This window comes from Sorex fumeus, unplaced genomic scaffold (assembly GCF_029834395.1).
Source record: "Sorex fumeus unplaced genomic scaffold, SorFum_2.1 ptg000063l, whole genome shotgun sequence".
NCBI classification, from domain to species: Eukaryota; Metazoa; Chordata; class Mammalia; order Eulipotyphla; family Soricidae; genus Sorex; species Sorex fumeus.
Window position 1 is genome coordinate 6,010,184 of NW_026606120.1, and position 24,184 is coordinate 6,034,367.

The 24,184-nt window shown below is 42.7% G+C and overlaps 1 pseudogene; it reads right to left on the bottom strand.

Moving 5' to 3' along the window:
* Window positions 1-3,768: 3,768 nt before the first annotated feature.
* On the bottom strand, window positions 3,769-15,400 carry LOC130036055 (60S ribosomal protein L15-like; annotated as a pseudogene).
* Window positions 15,401-24,184: the final 8,784 nt, after the last annotated feature.

Sequence of the window (24,184 nt, forward strand, 5' to 3'; positions counted from 1 at the left end):
AAGAAGGTGGAGTGATGAGACTGGAAGGAGTCCGCTGATCAAGTGCCAGGAGACCAGGGAGTAGGTGCTGGGCAAGAAGTGATGGAGCAGGGGAGACTAGGTAGAAGTGTGGAGCTGGGAAGGGATGGGTGCTAGGGATGTCTGACACTGCTGGTGGCAAAGAGCCTTACCCGGCCTTCTCTCTCACTTAACGTGCAGAATGAAGATGGAAAGATGAATAGATGGGGTTGCTTAAGCCCCCCTTAAGAGATGCCTCGCACAATTCCCATATCTAAAATTTCTCATAGGCTGAGATCATCCCTGCTAGCACAATCAGCTGTGCTAGCCCTGCTAAAATAATCAGCTGTGCCCGGGAGACCATAGAGACCCCGTTGTTGCTCAATTTCTAGACATGTTTGACCCGGAACAATTTTTTTTTACAGCTCGCTCCCTTTCCAGAATTGGGTATGTGTTTCCTGCTCACTCACCTTCCAGAATTAACTAAAAACAGACACTTTTTTTCTGTGCATCCCAGAAACATGCAATGAAAAGCTTCTGAGTATGCTGGGTAGCTCACTGTAAGCCTCCAATATGCCAACCTAACGAGTATATTCTCTTAATAAACACTTTGCTCTCATCTAAACCATCTCACCAGGTAAATTCTTATTCTGCTCCACTGCTGTCTAGTTGGGGTTGAGCCTTTTTTTACATTTAAGGATGCCTGGGTTGGCGCTCTGCTCCAGGAACACATTTGGTGTATACTCTGAGGAGCTGGGCCACTTTGTTCCTGCGTAAGTTGTTATGAAGCTTTTAAACCTTGTGTAGTATTTTAATTTCTCGTCCTAGCGACCACAAACATGTAGAAAATACCAGTGTTTGCAGTAAAAAGGTTCTGGATCATGCATGCTAAATATCTTTAGTCTACTTTTCCCCTTATTTTTGTATTTGTTTTTTTGAGCAAAATTGGGAATTGGGTGGAGGGTCTGCTAGGGGTTGCTTCCAGCTGTGGTTCAGCGCCTTGAGTTATCTCTCCAGTCCTTTAAAAATGTAATTTTAAGTTAAAAAGATACTCCATTGAAGAGAGAAAATGGTGCTGAAAATCTCATCTTTCACTTCCTTTTCCTTGTCCTTTTTCCTCTTCTTTCTTTTGTCCTCTTGCCCTTCTCTTCCCTTCCCTTCACTCAGGCCCCATATGTGCTTGGCATGCCACTGAGCTGAGTCTACTTCCTCCCTCCCCTTCTTTATCTTTTGGTCACATTTCCTCTTTTTTTTTTTTTTTTGCTTTTTGGGTCACAACCGGCAGTGCTCAGGGCTCACTCCTGACTCTGCACTCAAGAGTTAATTATTCCTGGCAATGCTTGGGGGACCATATGGGATACCAGAGATTGAACGGGGTGGGCTGCATGCAAGTCTGGCCCCAGGTCACATTTTCTTTTCTTTTTATTTTGATAGCCAATGATATAAAGAGGATAAACTTAAGGAAATTACTTTTATTAACGCCTACCCCCCTTTTAAATTTTTCACTGTTAATGAATTTTATCAATATTTCTTTTTTCTTCACAAAATATCCTAGTTCTTAGGTGAGAAAGTTTGAGACATTGACTGGACAAGCAGCCTCTTTTTTGTCATTGCTTTTGTTGTTGTTGTTTTGGGGCCACACCTGGCTGTGCTCGGGACCTTACTCCTGGCTCAGTACGTAGAAATTGCTCCATGAAGAGAATTTTTAGAAATTGCTCCTGGCTCTCCGCTTAGGAATTACTCCTGGACATGTGCAGGGAACCATATGGAATGCCAGAGATAGAATCCGGGTCGGCAGTGTGCAAAGCATGTGCATTACCCATTGTACTATCTCTCCAGGCTCGTTTTTAGGGTGTTGTAATGAATTATATGAATTAGAATTAAATGGATTGAAAAATAGAGTAATGGGGTGGAAGTATTTTTATTTAAAAGTTAAAATAATAGTTTAGGTGACATGGTTACAATAATGTTAAAAGTATATGGTATTGGGGCTCGAGCAATAATAGCACAGCGGTTAGGCGTTTGCCTTGCACACGGTTCGATTCCCAGCATCCCATATGGTCCCCTGAGCACCGCCAGGGGTAATTGCAGAGCCAGGAGGAACCCCTGTGCATCAGCTGGGTGTGACCCTGTCACTGTTGCTGTCCTCTCGTTGTTCATTGAGTTGCTTGAGCAGGGCTCAGTAACGTCTTCATTGTGACAATTGTTACTGTATTTAGCATATCGAAAACATCACGGGGAGCTTGCCAGACTTTGCCATGTGGGCAAGATACTCTCAGTAGCTTGCCGGGCTCTCCGAGAGGGGCGGAGGAATCGAACTCGGGTCATCCATGTTGGCTGCGTGCAAGGCAAACGCCCTACCACTCAAAAAGCCAAAAAAAAAAAGTATATGATATTTATGTACAAAGTTACTGCACCTCATCACCACCAAAATGCCCTCCACCCTTGTCCCTGTCACCTCTAGTACCATCTTCCTTCTCCAGTATCACTTGCCCCACTGTTTGTTAATTACTTTTGTAATCCAGGGCATATGGGACTCCAGTGATCGAATTAAGTCAGACGTGTGCAACTACTGTTACTGTCACTCCAGCCCCAAAGTCTGACGTTTTCAGTTATAGGTCCCACATCCCTGGGTTTTTCAGCAGTTTTATTCTCATGCGTGAGGGGCTCCAGATGAGCCTGTGAAGATTGGCCGTGAGTGTGAGCGTGGTGGCGATTGGGTTCTGGAGGTTTGTAGCTACCAAGGTTATTTGGAGCACTCACCACCCCACCCCCCTCCCCGCACCCCAGTGAAATCAGCCTGGTGAGGGGTGGGGAGACATCTCTGCAATGTGCTGCTCTCTTCCGAGGTTTATTTGTGAGTTCATATTGTTATTTGAATTTCTTATAGCTGATAACTCTTCAGATCTCCTGTATCTATATATATGTATACTCTTCAGCTCTGGGTACTTCTCAGTTATAATGTCTTTAACTATTCTTTCTTTGTCATGGTTGCCTTCAGGACCCTCAGGGACCCTGATGATTCTTAAAGTGTTCTTTTGAATTCATCCCCAAATTCTCTTGTCAGCTCTTTATTTCGAGTTTTTGGTTCCATCTTTTGTTTTTGTCTGGAAGTTTTCTGCACATTACCTTGGAACTCACTGATTTTTTTTCTCAGCAGCTATTACTCTGCTGCTGAGGCCTTCCAGGTAGTTTTCAATTTCTTTCAGTTCTGTCTTTCAGTTCTGTCATTTTTGTTTGTAGTTTCCTTATTTCTGCTCTCATATCCTCTTGTGTTTTCTTGGCAGTCTGTTCCGTTGTTTCTCTGAGCTCCTTATATATCCCCAGCAATTTCTTTCTAAATTTCTTATCAGGGAGGTTTTATAGTTCATTATTATTGGTTGACTCTTCCTGGCTTCCATCTTTACATACTAAGTGTGGTGGGGTTCTGTGTTGCTTTCCCCTTGTGACGTTTAGAGTTTGAAGTTGTTTCTTGTGAGCTTTTATATAGCCAGATGAAGACAGTTAGGATGTCTTTGTATGCTCATGGTGAATTATGGAGAGGCTGTGCTCTTTCTGTCAGGGTGCGTGCGTGTGTGTGTGGGTGGGTGGGGTTGGGGAAATGGGGGTTGGCGTAGCAAGATGGCATTCCTGAGTGCCAAGTCATCACCTGACACCAGCTGCTGCTGGGCTTGCCTCCGTCTGTTTCTGCTACTTTTTAAATTTTGTTTAAGATTTTTTGACTGTTCTAAGTTGTTTATTAAGTAAGACTTTTGCCAGTGTTACTTATTATCAGCAGTAACGGAGGATCTGGAGGGTATTGTACCTTCTCCAAGCTGCTCGGCAAGAGCCACCACCAATAATGTGGTGGAACTGTGACCCTTGCCAAGGCCTCTGCTCTTTTTTTTTTTTTAAATTGGTAAAACACCATGAGGTACAGTTGTAGATTTACAAATTTTTGTGCTTGGGTTTCGATTATACAATGATCAAACACCCATCCCTCCACCAGAGCCCATTTTCCACCACCATGGATCCCAGTATCCCTCCCACCCCCTATCCCCCCATCCCACCCTGCCTCTGTGGCAGGGCATTCCCTTTTGTTCTCTCTCTCCTTTTGGGTGTTGTGGTCTGCAAAAGAGGCATTGAGTGGCAATCATGTTCGGTCCATAGTCTACTTTCAACATGCATCTCCAATCATGGGAGGATCCTCCAAACACCCTTTATTTGGTGCTCCCTTCTCTATCTGAGCTGCCCTTTCCCCTAGAATGCCCGGCTGGCCCCTAGGCCTCTGCTCTTGCTGCTTGCAGATGTCAGCCCTTGTAGCTCCCTGTCATGTGGGCTGGTTTTGTGATCTACTGGGTATCAGGAGTTCTTTAATGAAATGGATTGATGAGGATAACTTCAAATAATTTGTCCGTGGAATCTCCACTAACCCAGTAAGAATTCAGAACTCTCAGAGTCCCACAGTGGCATCCAGCTTGTACCTCAGCCACAGACAGACGGCCTCGTGCAAACCAGAGCTGGTTAACACCGTGCTTCACAGGCTTGCCATATACCAGATGTTTGCAACCAGCATGGTGCACGCGAATCTGTTAAATAAAAACCTTGGTTGGCCTTTCAGCCACTCTGTGTGCTTTATCTGGTGGTAGGTGTAGGGGGGAGAGGTACGGGGGTGGGGGGTTGTGCAATGCTGAGAGCTGGTGGTACTACCAGCAGTGCACTTGCAGGAGAAAATGCATCACATGAGAGAGCCCTGACAGTGATCAGGAGACTGTGTAGTGCCAGGAATGTAACTGGTGTGAGCAGTGTACGGGTCAAGTACTTAAATCTCTGTTAATCTTCAGCCCCTGATCTTTAAAAATTATCTTTTGGTAAGTTGACGTTTGCTCAAATATATGTTGTAGTCCCAACATCTGATAAATTCCAATCACTGAGAACCTTAAACAAACATTTAAATTGTTTGTTTCATGTAAGTCTTGCAGAATCTCAATTGAATACCCATATATATTATTTATTCCAAAATTCAGTTTCTACAATATATTTATTAAACCGCAGAGTGAGACTAGCGGTGCTCGGGGGACCATATGGGATGCTGGGAATTGTACCTAGGTTGGCCCAGTTCAAAGAAAATGCCCTAACTGCTGTGTTATTGCTCTGGCCCCTGTAACATGTTTTTATGATGTGGTTTCCCACAGTAGATACTGTTCCTTATGTGTAAAATAGTAGTAATTCTAATAACAGGATGTGCCTGGGGTCAGCCAGCCTGCACAATTGTGCTCAAAATAGTATTTTGTATCTTACAGCATCTATGTATCTAGAGTGACTTTTTTTTTTTTTTTTTTTTTGCTTTTTGGGTCACACCCAGTGATGCACAGGGGTTACTCCTGGCTTTGCACTCAGGAATTACTCCTGGTGGTGCTCAGTGGATCTTATATGATGCTGGGAATCGAACCCAGGTTGGCTTCATGCAAGGCAAATGCCCTACCCATTGTGCTATCACTTCAGCCCCTAGGGTTACTTTTTATACCACTCTCCCACTGTGGGAGGTGAAGTCAAAAATATAATATTTTATAAATAATTATAAAAATATATTATTATTCCATGTTCTTCTACATTGCTTTATCTTTGCGGTATTTTAGTGGTGGATACAGCCATTTTACAAAAAAAAAAAACCCCTATTATTCTGATCCTTATTCTTCCAGGAAATTAATCTTTTCATTCCAAAAGATCTGCACCTTTTCCAAAACCATCAAATGGTTCTCTACTCAATGCCAACGTACACTAGTACTTGTAATAGTATGGGAAGTATATACTCTACTAAATATTTTCAATTCTGCACTCAAGAGTTGGTGCCCTATATTGGTTTCTGTCCTATTGACTCAAACTCTGAAATTGTTCTTGGGGTTTGCAAAAGGATGTGTATGTTGTAAGAAATGTCTGAATAAAATTCGGAGCTGCAAAAATACGGCTTGTGAGTCTTTCTATAAGTTTAGTAACAGTTAATTTTCTGCGAATTGGATTTTCAGCATTGGACTACATATTCTTTTTTTAATTTTAATTTTACAAAGTCGTTCACAATAATTTATTGCATTCACGGGGATATGGTCCCGCCAGCAGGTCAGTCTGTACCTGTGAGGTGAGTGCATCAGCAGCCTGATGGAGCCTTCAGACTTCCACATACCCCAAAATTGCTGCTGTGCCTTTGGCCAGACCCCAAAAACTTGGGGCAAAGTTTACCAAGAAAGTAAACGGAAAAAGTTAGGTATGTGGGATACACGCCCACAAACCACTTCCGGCTCAGCTATATAACTGGAGGCATGGCCTCTTTGGTTCCTGATCGGACTGCTTAATGACCCAGAGACTCAGAAACAAATCTTGAAACCCAATGGTTTGGTCCTCACAGGATGGGGGTGGAGTTGGCCCTTTCCTCCCCGTCCCAACAAGACCCCAAGTTGCTGCCTACGAATGCCTCTCTGGCTCCTGATCAAGCTGCTTAACGGCCGGCCATGATCCCAGAGACTCAGGAACAAATCTCGGAACCCAGCAGGTTTTGGCAGAAATCCCTCCAGATTTAATTGTTAAAATTTCGGAATTTCAAAATCGCGTGGCCACTACTGCAACCGTGCAACATCGTATGTTATTCATAACCAGCAATAGAAAACAAATTGTCTACTGTTGCCTTTTCGGCAGATCTGAGTGTTGGGGTAAAATCCCAAATAATAATGGTGGGTCTGATGTCAAAATATTGAATGTAATCAAAGTAGAGAGTAATGTGGGTAATGTGGAAATCATCTGCCCCACAGGTAGAGGGAGGGTGTGGGATGAGGGTATACTGGGGTTTTTGGTGGTGGAGAATGGTCTCTGGTGAAGGTACGGGTGTTTCATTGTATGACTGAGACAAATGCGAAAGCTTTGTAACTGCTCTCACGGTGATTCAATAAATAAAATTATGAAAAATGGAAAAAAAAAGTAAGGTGGAGTTCATGCCCAATTCAATTGGCCTAATCAGTGACTGAATAAATAGCAGTACTCCTACATAAAAAAAAAAAAAATTAGGGGCTGGAGAGATAGCACAGCGGGTAGGGCATTTGCCTCACATGTGGCCTACCTGGGTTTGATTCCCAGCATCCCATATGGTTCCCCAAGTACTGCCAGGAGTAATTTCTGAGTGCAGAGCCAGGAGTAACCCCTGAGCATCACTGGGTGTGACCCAAAAAGCAAAAAAAAAAAAATTATTACATTCAATATTCCAACCCCAATTCTACCACCATTATAATTTCTCAGCATCAATATTTAGAATTTTCCCCACCACCACTCAAGTCTACCCCAATAGCAAGCTCTAAATAAATTATTTTGTATTGCTTGTTATGAAGAATACCACTAAAAGTGGTCAAAGTTTCCTTAGAAGAAAGTGTATAAAGATTGTTGTATCTTACCTTGGAGCCATTGAGTCCTTGTAGAAGAGATTTACTAACTTGCTATTACAGGTTGAGCCTTGTGTGCTTAAATAGAGATTAGATGCCTTCTACGTTACACCCCATCCAATGTGGTGTGCTACTCCTGGTAGAATATGAGATATCACATGGCCTCTCTGGAAATTCTAAAATTTTAATTAGGTTGAAACAGCTGGAGTTGTTTTTAACTGGCTGATGACTTTGGGTTCTGGAGGTGTGTGTGCAGCTTGTTGCTCTCTTCCGAGATTTATTTGTGAGTGTGGACTACATTTTTTTTTTAAAAATTCATTCTATTTGTAGTAAGGTAAATTCTTTTTTCAATACATTTTTATAAATTTTATTGAATCACCGTGAGATAGAGCATTACAAACCTGTTCATGATTGGGTTTCAGTCATACAATGTTCCAACACCCATCCTTCAACCAGTGTAATTTCCCAGCACCATTGTCCCCAGTTACCCTTCCACACCCCCAAACCACTCCCCACCCCAGCCTTCCTCTACGGCAGGCACCTCTATTTCTTTCAATTTAGGCATTATGGTTTGCAATACAGGTGCTGAAAGTTTATCATGTACATCCCTTTGCCTAATTTCAACACTAAGTTCTTGCCCAGAGTGATCATTTCCAACTAGTGGCCTACATATACTTTAGAGATGATATTCTCAGAATAAGCTTCTCATCTCTAAGAAAAAGATGAGAAACAGGAGGTGTATAATCTCCTTGTTTTCCTCAAGGTCCTCATTCTGTTTGTCCTTGAAACCCAGAAAACACAAGATAGAAGTTTTTTTTAATTATTATTAATTTTTATCAGTGAAACGCCATGAGGTACAGTTGTAGACTTACAATTTTTTTTTTTTTTGCTTTTTCTGGTCACACCCAGCGATGCACAGGAATTACTCCTGGTTCATGCACTCAGGAATTACTCCTGGCGGTGCTCGGGGCTGGAGCGATAGCACAGTGGTAGGGCATTTGCCTTACAAGCGGCCAACATGGCCGACCCAAGTTTGATTCCTCTGCCCCTCTCGGAGAGCCCGGCAAGCTACCGAGAGCCTGGCAAGCTACCCGTGACTTATTCGATATGCCAAACACAGCATATTCGATATGCCAAACACAGTAACAACAAGTCTCATGACAGAGACGTTACTGGACCCGCTCGAGCAAATTGATGAACAATGGGAGGACCGTGATACTGTGGTGCTCGGGGGACCATATGGGATGCTGGGAATTGAACCTAGGTCGGCTGCGTGCAAGGCAAACGCCCTACTTGCTGTGCTATTGCTCCAGCCCCTAGACTTACACATTTTTGTGCTTGGGTTTCAATTATATAATGATCAAATACCCATCCCTCCACCAGTGCCCATTTTTCATCACCATGGATCCCAGTTTCCCTCCCACACCCATCCCCCCTATCCCACCCTGCCTCTGTGGCAGGGCATTCCCTTTTGTTCTCTCTCTCCTTTTGGGTGTTGTGGTCTGCAAAAGAGGCATTGAGTGGCAATCATGTTCAGTCCATAGTTTACTTTCAACATGCATCTCCCATCCTGGAAGATAGAAGTTTTAAGTCCCATTTACCTGTATAAAAATCCTTTGTCACAGTCACTGTCCTCCAGTTGTTCATTGATTTGCTCGAGCGGGCCCAGTAACGTCTCCATCGTGAGACTTGTTGTTACTGTGTTTGGCATATCAAATACGTCTCGGGTAGCTTGCTAGGCTTTGCCGTGCAGGCAAGATACTCTCGGTAACTTGCCGGGCTTTCTGAGAGGGGCAGAGGAATCGAACCCGGCTCAGCCGGGCTGGCTGCGCACAAGGCAAACACCCTACAGCTGTGCTATTGCTCCCTTTGTATCTGTATAAAATGTTCTCTGAATCAAAGGGCCAGGGTAATAGTATTGATCCTGCCTTTATTACAATAAAATCCTTTCTCTTCTTGAGAATTCTGCTGTGATATTAGACTTGTTGATGTTTGGGGGAGTGAGCCCAATAGCTGAGCCCAATAGCTGACTGGTGGTGTAAACCAAAGCTAAGCATCATGAAGTATTTGAACTTGTTATTCAAAGGTGGAATAGCTAACTAGGAGAAGTGTGAGTCTAGAGTGGCCTATGTGGACTTGTTCACGGTCAAGTGTATTTTAATACACCACCTCCTAGTATCAATTATGAAAGTTAACTGAACTCTAACATGAAGAATCTGAAGAACAATAAAGAATAAATATTGCCTGCCATCTCTTGAGGGCTCTATTTCCATAGAAATCCATACGTCAATCTTAGTTATATTTCTTCGGTGACCCTTCCCCAAAACTCTGGGTTCTCCAAAGACCTAGCCCATGTCTTTGCCTGATACAATGTGATCTCTTTTAAGTACTTGTGATGAGTGTATACATGTGTACTTCTGAAGCCTACAGGTGAATTTGATTTGTCACAGGTGGAAGAGTGACCTCTCTGACATTTTCACTCAAGACACTCAATGAAAATTCTTTAATTTCCCTTAGCGGGAACTGCGATTATTCCCATAATCTCACAAGTGGAATTTCTAACTAGGAAGCAATTATCCTAACAAAAACTACCTGTTGGCAGATCATCAGAATCCAGATAGCTGAGTAAATTTGATAGTTACAAGAATTCTTTTGTATATTTCTCAAGAAATGTGTCCTTTTCTTTTTTGTAAATGTCTCTGCAATGTTCAAATAAATTAGAAACTCTTAGTTTACAGTTCCTTAGTGCCTCAATTCTTTGCTTTTATTGTCTTTGTGGCCATTTCGTCATCTCCTTGTTAGGTTTCATTTAGTCAACACAGGCACACCATCTGAGAGCAAAGGTAGGGGTCAAAGTATTTGACAAGTTTAAATAAAAATTTAAAATTATTTCCTTGTCATTTCTAGGCTACTACAATAAAGTATAGGAAACTGAATGTCCTATAAACACAAATTTCTTAACACTTCTGGAGGTTTGAAAGTTCATTATCAAGTTGTTGGAAATGCCTAGTGAGGACCTGCTTCCTGATTCATAGATGCTGTTTTATTGTGTGTTATCACATTTGGAAGAAAAAAAGTTTTCTTGCATTTCTTAATTTTATTTACTCTAAGTATTTATCGAAATTCAAATTGCTTCATTGTTTGAAGCTACATTTAAATGTCATTTTTTTTTCTCAGAATTTCTTTGGCCGCTGAGGAAAAATTTATGATTCCATGCAAATTTTAGAACTATTTTTTTATGAATTTAAAGAATGCCAAGAGAAATTTCATTTGATCATATTATATCTATAAATTACTTTGGATAATATGGTGGTTTAAAGATTTTAATTAAAGAACCATGATTTACAAAGCTGAGTTTTAAGCATGTTTCTTTTTAATTTATTTATTTTATTGAATCACTGTGAGATACAGTTAAAGCTTTCATGTTTGAGTTACAATCATACAATGCATGCAGTGATCAAACACCCATCCCTCCACCAATGCACATTCCCCACCACCAATGTTCCCAGTATACCCCCCCTTTCCAACCCTCCCTCTGCCTCCATGGCAGACAATTTCCCTTGTACTGTCTCTCTACTTTTGGGCATTATGGTTTGCAACACAGATACTGAGAGGTTATCATATTTGGTCCTTTGTCTACTTTCAGCACACATCTCCCATCTCGAACGATTCCTCCACCATCATTGACTTAGTGATCCCTTCTCTATTTTAGCTGCCTTCTCCCCCAGCTCATGAGATAGGCTTCCAACAATGGGGCAATATTCCTAGTTACAATCATACAATGCATACAGTGATCAAACACCCATCCAATATTCCAAATTTCCTTGGGTGTTTTTCCAGCACTATTTGTTGAAGAGGGTATTTTTATTCCATTTCATGTTCTTAGCTCCTTTATCAAAAATTAACTGTCCATATACATGAGTTTTGTCCTTGGTTATTCAATTTTGATTTGTTGATCAGAGAGTATTTTCATTCCAGTACCATGCAGTTTTGATCATTACAGCTTTATAATACTGTTAACTACAGCTTTATAATACAGTTCCAAATAAAGTAATGAGATACCTCCCAATTTGTTTTATTTCTCTTTCCCCACCCCAAAGTTATTTTAAGAAAGCAAGTGATTTACAAAGTTATTCATAGGTGGATTTTAGACATATAATATTCCATCAGTGATCCTGCCACCAATGTTCTATATTGGCCCGCAACCACTACCCCTCCCCTCACTCCCCTGCCTGCCATCTCAGCAGCCTCCTTTTAGAGTTTGGTTATTTAAGTTTGGGTTTCATGATTTCAGTGTTGCTGACACTGTGTTTTGAATATTTAGCTCTATCATTCTTTGACACTGCCAATGTACCTTGCCTCTTGCCCCCTGTTGCTTCTCATCTGTATCTTCTCCCTCACTCTCTACCCATTGTATTTCCTTTTCCCTGTATGTTGGGACCAAGGGTGATCTAGGCACTGTCAGCACTGTAGCACTGTCCTCCCGTTGTTCATCGATTTGCTCAAGCGGGCGCCAGTAACGTCTCCATTGTGAGACTTCTTGTTATTTACTTGTGTTTGGCATATTGAATACACCACGGGGAGCTTGCCAGGCTCTGCCGTGTGGGCGGGATACTCTTGGTAGCTTGCCGGGCTCTCCGAGAGGGGCAGAGGAATTGAACCCTGGTGGCCACATGCAAGGCAAATGCCCTATCCACTGTGCTATCGCTCCAGCCCGTGATCTAGGCATCTCCTTTTATTTTATTTTATTTTATTTTATTTTATTTTAAATCACCAAGATTTAAAATAAAAGATACAAAGTTACAAAGTAGTTCATGATTGGGCTTTGGTGATTCAATGTTCCAACCCTGTCCCATCACCAGTATACGTTTCCTACCATCATTGTCCTCTGTTTACCTCCTTTCAACCCCCATTCGCATCCTCCCTTTAAAGCATTGCATTTCCTTATCCAGTTACTCTAAATACCACACTAAGTGATACCATCCTGTGCTCATCCTCCTTCTTTTGGCTTACTTCATTTAACATGATTAATATCTTTCAATTCCATCCATGTTGCAGCAAATTGCATGATTTCATTATTCCTTACTGCTGCATAATATTCCACTGTGTATATACACTTCATCTTCATGACCCACTGATCTGTTGTTGGACACCTAGGTTGATTACAAATCTTAGCTATTGCTATTATACTGAATACTACAATAAATAAAGGTGTGCAGGCTGGGGGGGTGAATATGGGTGGGAGCTTGGAAACATTGGTCGAGGGAAGTTGACACTGGTGGTGGGATCAATGCTGCAATATTTTGTTAACAGTTGATTACCATCAATTATTAATAACTTTGTAAATCATGCCACTTTAATAAAAATTAAAAAAAAGAAATGTCTCTGCCTGCTTTGTGTAACATTAGCTTTGTAGAAGGTGTTAGGAAGGATTCCTGTTTCTTCCGTATTTTGGAAGAGCTGAAGGATCAACAGCAGTAAGTCTTCTTTGTAGGTTTGATAAAACTCACCAGTAAAGCCATCCTGACCAGGAGTTTTATTTGGGGGGAGATTCTTAATTAACTGATTCTTAATTGATTCTTAATTTGGGGTTGGAGCGATAGCACAGCGATAGGGCGTTTGCCTTGCACGTAGCCAGTCCAGCTGAGCCGGGTTCGATTCCTCCACCCCTCTCAGTGAGCCTGGCAAGCTACTGAGAATATTCAATATGCCAAACACAGTAACAACAAGTCTCAAAATGGAGACGTTACTCGGCCCGCTCGAGCAAATCGATGAACAACGGGAGGACAGGTACAAGTAATTCAATTCAAATTGTTTGAATTTCCTTGCTTGTGATTCATTTGGTCAGGCTTTCCATTTCTTCTTTGCTCAGTTTTGGGATATTACATGTTTCTAAGAATTTTATGATTCTTCTAGGTTCTCAAACTTAACACAGTAGACTTGTTCATCACAAGTTCTCATGGTGAGGGTTCTCCCTTTTGTAATTTCTCCTTTTGGTTTCTGATTCTATTTCTTTGAGTATTTTATACTTTTTCCTTCATGAGCTCTGGTCTCTATCGCTAGGATCAGGGGTTTCTCCCCATACTTACGTGCAGTTGGAGCATAGCTTCCTTCTTCTTATTATTTTTTTTAACCTGTGACACGAGAACATCATAGAAGATGGTCAGGGAGAGCACGTCGCCACAGAATAACTCTAGTCCTAGATTCAAGGGAAGGGCTCAGAAGTCAGACTGTAGACTCAGGGTAGAATTAGGAAGCATGAATAAAGAACCAACTTCCTCCTGGAAGTCTCTCATCAGAAGTAAATACCCATTATGAACAAATCAGTGTCCCATCACCAGGAAGTTCGGGTGAAAAAGTTGTTTTTATTTTTATAAAATTGAAAGCTTCAAAAATAGCATTTAAAATTAGTACCAGACTGAGCAACACATAGATGTGGGTGGCACTTCCACTGTGACAGGGCAGACTTATGTAAAATCCAAAATGGAACAAGGAACCTCAGATACTGCCTCCTCTCCACTCCCTGCCTTTGCTGTCATACCTTAGAACTTTCTCCTGCAGATCACAGCTGCAGTGACACAACCCCAAGAAGAAACACAACAATGCATTGGGGGTGAGGGGAGATAGATGTCAAGAGGACCACCGGGAGGGACTGAATAAAAGCCAGAGTTGGGAGGAGTGGGGAGAGCGGGTGGACACTGGAAAGAACGAGATGTCAAAATGTTGACAGATGCGATTGAAGAGGGGAGTCTGGGAAAGGAAGGAAGGAGAGGCTGGGACCCATGGACCTTAGCCCACCCTCTGAAGTACCCATAAGGGGTCTTTCTGATTCCCCTGTGAATAGATCTCAGGGCTCCCAGAGTCCCTGGTGCTGCACGGCTCATGTATCTCTGCTCCTTTCCAGAAGGCACCACCACAGCCACCCACTTCTGGACGGTTCCATTCCCAGAAAGCCTCGTCTCCACCTGCTGTGCGTCCTCCCCATCCTCGCTCAGGTTGTAGCAGCTGCGCAGGTTGTTTAGACCCTCTAAGAAATTCTTTGTGTTCTTGGCTCTTCGCCAATCCCAGTACCGGGGTCCCTCCTGCTCCGCCCACGGCGCCGCAGCTCCATCCTCGGACTCCTCGAGTCGCTGTACGCACGAACTGCGTGTCGTCCACGTCCACGTAGCCGACGGCGACGAAGCGGGGCTCCCAGCGGCCGGGCCGGACCCGGCGGAGCAGAAATAGCGCAGGGAGTGAGGGCCTGGCGGAAGGGAGGGACTGAAACCCGGCCCAGCCCGCCGCCCCGCGTCGGCGGGTGCTAGAGAAAAGGGAGATAGATGTCAAGAGGACCACCGGGAGGGACTGAATAAAAGCCAGAGTTGGGGGGAGCGGGGAGAGCGGGTGGACCCGACAGGCGACACCGGAGAACGTCCTCGCGCAGAGACCAGTCGCGGGAGGGTCCGGGAGCCCAGCGAGCAGCAGCAGAAGCGACCCGGGCGCCAGGCGCGCATCCTTCAGCTTTAGGCAGATGGACCCCGACTTTATGAGATGCTGATCAGTTTCTCTGGAAACTGGGTGCCCAGCCGGGAGGAAAGAGCGAGGCCGGGCTGGAGCAATAGCACAGCGGGTCGGGCGTTTGCCTTGCACGTGGCGGACCCGGGAGTAACCCCTGAGCATCGCGGGGTGTGAGCCAAAAAGAAAAAAAAAAGCGAGGTCGCTACGCCTCACTAATATTCTGGCAGGTGAATCTGACGTGGCATGGGAGAGGGAGAAGTGAACAGCAGGAGGCAGGGAAACCAAATCATTCCCGGGCCTCCTGGGACGCTGAGGACCGCACCCTGGAACTTGGAACTCCTGCTGTTCTTGCACCTGGTGGTCTTTATCAACGATTTTCTGACTTTTTCATTTCACACAAATCTTTACAAGTTAGCGAGGACCCCACCCCCTTCCATATATTTTTCTCTATGTGTTTACATATCTACATATCTACAATGGTAGGTTATACCTACCGTTACCATGCTAGCAGTAAAAGTTAAAGATCAACGTTTCTCTTCTCATATCACTTTCATACTATTCGGATTACTCTACCTTTGCAGTAAAATTAGAAAATGTTGGATTTTTTTGAAAGACTATTTTATATTTTAATTTCAAAGGGAAAGAACTCATAAATTTAACAGACACCAGCTTGTCACTAAGTAGCCATGTTGAGAATTCTGGATGAAAATTAAATATCCTGATGCAGTCATTTAATGACAAAAAACAAATACATAATCTTCAGGTCATGCAAACCACTCCCACTGCACTGTCTAAAGGCTTTTGCTGTCTAAAACTGCCAACACAAACTAACGTGGCTGATCCTTTAATTCTCTCTATGCTCTCACCCTAATAGAACAACTAGCACTTTCCCTTGGTCATGAACTCAAATTCCTAATTCTTAAGTGTAGGATAACATTGATTTGTCCTTTCTCCCTTGCCAGAAGGAGCTTAGGTTTATCAGGTTACACACATCACAGTGGTCCTGAGTCACTCCCATTCCTCTGTGCTTATCTGTAATTTCTCTGTGCTCTCTTCCCCTCTGTCTGCTTCCCCCAGTCTCCACTGACTTAGGGATCACATCCATAAGCTACACCCTGCCGGCACCAGATAATCTCCTCATTGTCCACTCACCAGAACGGATGCTCCTCCCAGACGGGAGTATAAAAGGAGGTTCCCAGAACTCTCTGCACCAGGCTGTGGGGTGGGTGAGAGCCCTCCCCAGCAGCCCATCTCCACTGCCCAACCACCGCCATGCGCCAGGCTGTTTTCCTGATTGCACGGCTGCAACATATTATAAGACACTTCCTACCCATTTATGTCCCTCGGAGAGCCTGGCAAGCTACCGAGAGTATTCTGCACGAACGGGCAGAGCCTGGCAAGCTCCCCATGGTATATTCGATATGCCAAATACCGTGACGACAATAATCTCATTCCCCTGCCCCTGAAAGAGCCTCCAGTCATTGGGAAAAGATGAGTAAGAAGAGGCTGCTAAAATCTCAGGGCTGGGAGGAATAGAGATGTTACTGACGCCCGCTCGAGTAATTCGACGATCAATGGGATGGCAGTGATACATTGATTTAAAATCAGGGAGTGTAATACCTCCATATTCCTAGAATTACTTTGTCATATTGAGGGGAGAAAGGGAATATCAAATTATCACAAATGTTTGGCCTTTGATTGCAGAACTAAAATTACCAGGCAGTGAAGTAGTGGGGAGGGAGGTACTGTAAATGATATAAAGATAGAGGTGTAGGGCCCTCCACACTCTAGTGGTGGTAAAGTTGCAGTAACTTCGTATATCAAAACCATCAGTCAACACTACTGAATCACAGTACCTAAACTACAATGAAAAAAATCCATCATTGCCAGTCACCCCAAAGCAGTGAGGAGTGCTAAAGATACTGGTCAGAGTTTGGCATCTTCAACAAGGGTAGCATCCAAGTCTGGGACCCAGACTCTAGGCTATATGTGTTTTTACCCTAGACTGACCTTTTGCCTACTTCTACCTTATGGGAGAAAACTATAAACAAAATGCTAAGAGAAAGTTTACCCTTCTACACCCACCTCACACATATGTTATGTTTGTGAACATGTGTGCACATATAGTGCCAGGACTTATCCCAGTTATCTGGGATATCTTTCAAGTGCTCAAATCAAAGGTCCTGAGTTTATATAAATCTGTATGGGACTATACATACGAACATGTGTTTTTGAAAAAACAGACATCTGGCCCTTGTGGGCATATTAGCTAACTTAAGTAAGCCCGTTTCTTCTGTTAAACTCTAAGCATATTTAAGTCTGTTTGGTCAGCATGAGTCTACACTCCTGCATAAAAGACTTCCAAGGGTATTCATTTCTTAACTGTCCATTCTAATGGACAAGTCTTTAACTCAAACTTTTTGCACTATTCTTTTCTTCTAGAAAATCACTTTCCATCCTCCTTTGCTCCCATATCCATATTGCACTGGTCCAGGACATGCTAATTCCTTGTTTAGAAGTTCATTTATTATTTATCCTGAAATCAGGGAGAACAATCATCTTCTTATTCCCCTTGGAAGCCTAAATACCATTAAAAAAGTGCTTATGAAATGATGCAAGAATATGAAAAGAGTAGGAAAAAAACATTCTGTTTCACCTTCCCCTTCTTTGGAACATGAAATTATAGCACTGGTTTGGGTAAGAGAGAGTAGGGAGAGAGAAGGAAGAAAGTTAGAAAAAGTAAACAGGGGTCTGGAGTGATAGCACAGCAGGTAGTGGGTAGGATGTTTACCTTGCATGCAGCTCACCCCGGTTCGATTCCCAGCATCCCATATGGTACCCCGAGCACTTCCAGGAATAGTTTCTGGGTGCATGAGCCAGGAGTAACCCCCGTGCATTGCCGGGTGTGACCCAAAAAAAGCAAAAAAAAAAAAAGTAAACAGAATACAAAAAAGGCACCAGAGTTAGATAGAAGACCCTATATCAGTAAAGTAGATAGTTAGATCCTCTTTCTACTTTGCATGGCCACTTGAAAAGTATGAGATTTTATAAGGTGGCTATGGGGCAAGGAAGCAGGGTTATTCAACAAAACGGAAAATACTGTTCAAGCAGTACCAGGAGAGAAGATATAGAAATAAAAACAAAACATCCCGGAAAAACTATGGGGTTAGAGTCCACATCTCTAGAGTTATCCTATATATGAGACAAGAAATGAAAGGATTGCTTTTCTTGAGGATTAGTCTCAATATTTTAAATCACACAAGAAACCTCAGAACAGCCTTGGGTCACTGGACTATAATCTCAGGTGCTGTGGAAGCCACTGTAAAATAGGAACTGATGAAACAGGATAGGGAATTCAGAGAACCATCTGGTCTGAGATAGGTACTGCAGAAATGGTGACTGGAGATGATTCCCACCAGGACTCTTCTGGACCCAGACTCCACCAACCACCACTGGAGGATCAATGAACTAGCCTTGCTCTAACCACCAATCCCAGATGTACTGCATCAGGTGCCCCTCAGTCCCAGTACCTAGGCATTCACCTAACCCCCAACCTGGAGGGTCCTAGACTCAGCACCAACCATAACGAAGAAGCAGAAGTAATCCACCTGTACAAATGAATGATGACAAAAGCACAGAAGATATCTTTGTCTCCCAGATGAAAATTTCAATGGCTCAAGGGAAAAATTATGATAATAATTATCATGTTATCAGAAAGCAGAAATCACCGATTTCCTGAGAGGGTGGGTGGCCCCTGGGGGCTGGTGCATTCTGGTCCCAAGCCAAGATAACACGATGTGGACCTCAACCCGAGCAGCAGCAGGAGTTCCTATCAGGCTGGAGGCTAAAATAGCTCAGGGATCCCTGGGGATGTCATATTCTCTCCCCCCCACTCCCCTCCCACTCATTAATATACCCTCACTGACCTGCCTGCCTTAGTGATGTTCGTCTCAGTGCCCACTAATGGAATTTCTTCAGAGCTCTTACTGGCTCTGTACTCAGGGATCACTCCTGGATGTGTTTCTGGGACTCAAACCCGGGTTGGCTGTCTGCAGGCAAGCACCCTACCTGACTCCACGTATTAAGTCTTTTTTTTGGGGGGGGAGGGGGTCACACCTGGCGATGCACAGGGGTTATATTCCTGGCTCATGAACTCAGGAATTACTCCAGGTGGTGCTTGGGGGACCCAAATGGGATGCTGGGAATCGAACCCAGGCCGGTCGCATGCAAGGCAAATGTTCTACCCACTGTGTTATTGCTCCAGCCTCTCCACTGTTAAGTCTTAATACATTATATTACATGATTGTAACAGGTATTAGGACTAAGATTGTAACAGAAGAATTTTCTAAATTCATCTCCTCTCATGAACATACTGAATTTACAGCTGAAATTGAACCAATATTCTGAAAGAAGTAAAATAGAGGGTTTCAATGGAAGATTATACCAAGAGATCAGGGAAAGCTAACACTGGTCAGTGGAATGCATCCAATCTTAGGAGCAAAAAAATAAAAAGAATGAATAGTTACTATTTTTATTTTATTGCTGGGTTTGCTATGTCCCACAAGTCCTCATTCTCTCTTGTTTCCAGGAATATTTTGATTTCTTCCCTGCCCCACTGGCTGTTCAATAGTGAGATGTTTAATTTCTAACTGTTTGAGTTATTTTTCTGTTTCTGATTAACTTCTGTTTTCAGTGTATCATGGTCTGAGAGGATAGTTGATACGATTTCTATCCTCTTGACTTTATGTCTTATTCCCAGCATGTGGTCTATCTTGGAGAATGTCCCATTTGCATTGGAGAAGAATATGTATTAAGCTTTGAGGGAATTAAAAATCCTATATATATTAAAAGACCTAAATAAAACCCCTATATATATTTAATATGTAATATATTAAACTTTCTTCCATTTTCTTCCTTCAAGGTCAGTATTTTTTTTGCTAAGTTTTAGTCTAGTTGATCTATCGAAAGGTTATAGATGTTGAAGTTTCTATTACTTCAATTCTTTCTATTACTTTATCATTCAACACAATTTTATTTATTTATTTAAACTTAGAGTCTAAGTATTTTTTTTTTCATTTTTTATTTGTTTTTGCTTTTGGGGTCACACCTGGCAATGCACAGGAGTTACTCCTGGCTCATGCACTCAGGAATTAATCCTGGAAGTGCTCAGGGGACCATATGGGATGCTGGGAATCGAACCTGGATCAGCCACGTGCAAGGCAAACGCTCTATCTGCTGTGCTATCGCTCCAGCCCTCAACACAATTTTAAATGATAAAGTAGTGAATTAATATCCTTGCATTATTTTTGATTTGAAAGAAAATAGCTTTTAGATTTTCACTATTGAAATAGCTTTTAGAAAGATTACATTCATCTAGGGGACATAAAGTAACAAAATAGGAGATTAATACCTAAGAATAGCGAAGATCAGTATCAGGAGGATTACTCCATGGCTTAGAGGCCAGCCAGGCATTCTAGGGGAAAGGGCAGCTCAGATAGAGAAGGGAGCACCAAATAAAGGGTGTTTGGAGGATCCTCCCAGGATGGGAGATGCATGTTGAAAGTAGACTATGGACCAAACATGATTGCCACTCAATGCCTCTTTTGCAGACCACAACACCCAAAAGGAGAGAGAACAAAAGGGAATGCCCTGCCACAGAGGCAGGGGGGTGGGGAGAATGGGGGTTGGGAGGGATACTGGGATCCATGGTGATGGAAAATGGGCACTGGTGGAGGGATGGGTATTTGATCATTGTATAATCGAAACCCAAGCCCAAAAATTTGTAAGTCTACTACTGTACCTCATGGTGTTTCACTAATAAAAATTAATAATAAAAAAAGAAATAGCTTTTAGATTTTCACTATTGAGTAAGATGTTGACTGGGGATTTGTCATGTATAGTTGTTACTATGTTAAGGTGAATTCCTCTCTACTCATATAGTTGAAGATTTTTGTCAGAAATATTGACTCTTGTGTGGTGTTTCTTGGAGTTGGGGTAGGCAGGTTGGCCCTTCAACCCTCTACTTCTGGAAGCTCCAGCAGTCATGCCCACCTCCCACAACCACTGCCATGTCAGCTCATTCATTCATATCATAGATCCTAAAGTCTTTGGACTGTGCAGTCACATATGCAGCTGTGTAACACCTCCTAATTCCTTAATATTGAAATTCTAATAAGAGCACACCAAATTAGATGGAAAAGTAATGCTAGCTATCTAGCTAGCTCAACAAACAGAAACAATAACACAGAAGACTCAACTAACAACAATAGCTTATTAAACTCTCAGATAAGGACTTACCTCCATGAGCAAGTATAAAAATTTTCACATAAAATTAATTATTATAATTATTATAATTGTTATTAATATAGCACAGCGGGTAGGGCATTCGCCTTACAAGCAGCCAACATGGCCGACCCGAGTTCGATTCCTCCGCCCCTCTCGGAGAGCCCGGCAAGCTACCGAGAGTATTCGATATGCCAGACACAGTAACCACAAAGTCTCCAATGGAGACGTTACTGGACCTGCTCGAGCAAATCGACGATCAACGGGAGGGCCTTTACCTTTACCTTAATATTTTCACTGGGCATGATTTTCTGAATGGTTATGAGTGGGGGTGCCCTCTCCATGGGAACAACTCTGAGTGCCCTATGGGGGAAATTTTTCTGCGAGCAAGTAAGCGAGTTGGTGGGGGGATTTGAACACACACTCTGTGATTGAACCTGAAAATAGCTAATCCTTGACTCCTCCCAGAGGTCAGACCAGTGGTAGGAGTGGTTTTCTGAGTGGGCTACCACTAATACGGCCGCCAGTTAGTTTCCCCCTCCATATCCCACAAGGTCCATATCTTGGCCTCTTATACTGAATTTTCACCATGGCAACCTTGCCACCCCAAAGAAATTAGGCCAATATCTATTAGCCCCTATTCCAATCAACTTTGCCCCAAACCTCACAAAAGTAGTGCTGGGCACTAAGAACAACACAACCTTAATTAAAAGGTAGCAATAAGTTCACACCAAAGAATCAGCACAAGAGTCTGCACATATATATAAAGTATATACAGTAGAAGACTAATATCCATGTCTAGGGAAAACAGGGGTTAGAAGGACAGGTCAGTGTTGAAACTAACCACAGGTGTGTGTGGGGCTGAGGGCAGGTAAGATAGAGAAGAGACCAGGATGACAATGATAGCAGGAAATGATCATGCAGGACAAGATCTGAGGGTCAAAGGTAGGTAAAGAGATCTTTTTACAACCTTTCCGTATCAATATTGCAAACCACAATGCCGAGGAGAGAGAGAGAGAGAGAGAGAGAGAGAGAGAGAGAGAGAGAGAGAGAGAGAGAGAGAGAAAGAAAGAGAAAGAGTGACAGAGAGAAAGGGGGACAGAGAGAGAGGGAGGGAGGGAGGAAGGGAAGGAGGGAGGGGAGAGAGAGAGAGAAAGAGAAAGGGGGACAGAGAGAGAGGGAGGGAGGGAGGAAGGGAAGGAGGGAAGGGAGAGAGAGAGAGAGAGAGAGAGAAGAAAAGTGCCTGCCATAGAGGCAGGCAGGGGGTGGGGGGTGGGAGGTGATGGGAGGGAACCTGGGGACACTGGTGCTGGGAAATGTACACTGGTGGAGGGATGGGTGTTGGAATACTATGTGACTGATATCCAATCATGAACACCTTTGTAAGGGTTTATCTCACAGTGATTTAATAAAAAAGTTAAAAAAAAGAGGCTCCACATAATTACACAAGCACACTAAATTGGAAGGGAATAATTTTTTTTTTCTTTTTGGGTCACACCCAGCAATGCTCAGGGGTTTTGCCTGGCTCTGCACTCAGGAATTACTCCTGGTGGTGCTTGGGGGACCATATGGGATGCTGGGGATCAAACCCAGGTCAGCTCCATGCAAGGCAAACGCCCTACCTGCTATGCTATTGCTCTGGCCCCGGAAGGGGATAATTTTAATGAGAAAGAAGAAACCACCATCGCTGATTTCCCCCAGAGTTTTCCCTGGCAGTAAGTTGAGGGGAGATGCTGATAGTATATTAGAATCACCTCCAAACTACCACAGGCACTATGGAGAAGTAGCACAAAACCTCACCACATAAAGTGGATGAAGTTAGGAATTCTGAAGCTTCAACAAGCAATATCCATCTATATAATCTCACTGATAAAGAATTCAGAGATAAAATGGTGAGGATGTTTGGTGAGCTCAAAGAAACAGTGGAACAGACATCCAATAAAACACAGGAGGATATAAGAGCAGAACTAAGAAAACTATAAGGAAAAATATCATTATTGAAAAATTTGGTAGGTGAAATAAAAAACTCAATGGAGGTCCTTAACAGTAGAGTAACAGCAGCTGAAGACAGAATCAGTGAGCTTGAAGGTGAAATGCAGAAAACCTCTAGGCAATAACAGAAGATGGAAAAAGACCTCAAAATCAATCAATGGCAGACAAGAGTACTTTGGGATGAATTCAAAAGGAATAACATAAGAATCATTAGAGTAAAAAAAACCCCAATCATTAGAGTCCCAGAGGTCCAGAAAGGTAACCCCAATAAAGAAAGTAACAGTCAAAGACATTATTGCTGAAAAATTCGCAGAGATGGGCAACGTAGGCATCCAAATCCAGGAAGTCTGTAGGGTACCAGATAAAAGAGACCCTAAAAAAAGAAGAACTTCAAAACATATCCTAAACAAAATGCTGAAAACCACAGATAGAGATACAATGCTGAAAGCACCAACATTATACGGAATTACATACAAAGAAGCATCTCTAACATTTACAAGCACACCTATTGAATGAGACCCTCTGGACCAGAGTCAATGGTGGGATATAGGGGAAAAAAAAATTAATGAAATGAAGGCCTTACCAAGAATACTTTACCCAGACAGACTCTCATTCAGTTTTGGAGAAATGATGCACAACTTCACAGACAAATAACAGTTCAGAAACTTCTTAAACTCAAAACTAACTTTGAAAGAAGAACTGAAGGGGATACTATAAGGCAAGACAAAGTCACAGACACACCAAACTTTTCCAGAAAGGTAGCAAAAAGTCCTATGACAATAATCTCTCTCAATGTCCATATTTAAATGCACAACTTAGAGACACAGAATGGCAAAATGAATTAAAAAATTGAATCCAACATTTTGATGCCTCCAAGAAACACTTTTGAATAGTCAGAGCAAACACAGACTTAAAGTCAAAGACTGGAAAACAATTCTTCAAGCAAACAACCACCTCAAAAGACTTAGGTGGTCATACTAATATCCGACGACACAGATTTCTGTGAAAAAGAT